The sequence below is a fragment of the Etheostoma cragini genome, chromosome 3, assembly GCF_013103735.1.
Source record: "Etheostoma cragini isolate CJK2018 chromosome 3, CSU_Ecrag_1.0, whole genome shotgun sequence".
Taxonomy (NCBI): domain Eukaryota; kingdom Metazoa; phylum Chordata; class Actinopteri; order Perciformes; family Percidae; genus Etheostoma; species Etheostoma cragini.
The window spans coordinates 10399112-10400175 of record NC_048409.1 but is presented as its reverse complement, the minus strand read 5'-3'; the positions used below and the strand labels follow the sequence as shown (position 1 = coordinate 10400175).

Genomic DNA, 1064 nt, shown 5'->3' with positions numbered 1-1064 from the left:
CGAGAGGGGGCTAGGATGAGCAGATCGTCCAAATAAAAGAGGACTCTGATGCCCCTCTCCCGTAGAGGCTGGAGCGCCATTTCCATGCACTTGGAAAAAGTGCCGGGGGCTAGTGAGTAACCGAACGGCAGACGGTTGAACTGGAAACGGGCCCCTTGGAAGGAGAAACGCAGGAATTTCCTGTGCCTGGGAATGATTTGGATGTGAAAGTAAGCGTCTTTCAGATCCACGGATGTAAACCATTCTTTGTGGCGCACACATTCCAACACGTGTCTGATGGTGAGCATGTGGAAAGGGCGCTCAATGACATATCGATTGAATTTTGACAGGTCGAGGATGGGACGCAGTCCTCCTGACTTCTTCGGGTTGAGAAAATAGCGAGAGTAAAAACCCTCGTTTTCCTCCCCTGGAGGGACGCGGGAAATAGCTCCGCTCGTCAGCAACCCTTCTAGCTCTGACATCATTGCGTCTGACTCTGCCAGGGATGACACCGTTGTCTCCAACACACCCGCGAAAGGGGGCGGGGGGGAGGCGAACTGAAGCGTGTAACCCCGTGTTATCAGCTTTGACATCCACGAGTCCATGTGTGTCAAGCCAATCCATGCTGCGCTGCGCTCTGACAGCGGGCGAGCACATGTCTGAGTGCTGTTCACTGACATGGCCAGCAGGGAGCGCAGAGCCCATTCCGCCGCTGGGCGAGAAGAGTAATCGTGTCGCCCAGCCCATGGTAGGGCTTTTTCGAAGGGGCAGTGGCCGCTCGCCGCCGTGTGGGGCATCGCCGCGGGTCGGTGGGTGGAAAAGCGTCGTCGTCCACCGTAGGTGGACGCTCATTTCCGCTGCTTGCGCAGCGGGGGCGCAATGGTGACCCGCTCGAGGCAACGGCCTGGTGTGTGCTTGTGTGGGGAACAACTGTCATATCAGCGCTCTGTTTATAGCAAACAGGGGCTGTTTGGCCGAGGGGAAACACCTCTTTAGATAAGAGAGAGTGGCCCTTAAAAGGGCCATTGTGTTTCCGACTCTCGGCTGAAGAGGGACAGTCGATCCCCGCGTCCCGTCATTGCCAC

At 56.9% G+C, this 1064-nt stretch overlaps 1 pseudogene; it reads right to left on the bottom strand.

Annotated features, from left to right (window-relative positions):
- Nucleotides 1-776, bottom strand: part of LOC117942329 — a 1777-nt pseudogene extending 1001 nt beyond the window's left edge.
- Nucleotides 777-1064: the final 288 nt, after the last annotated feature.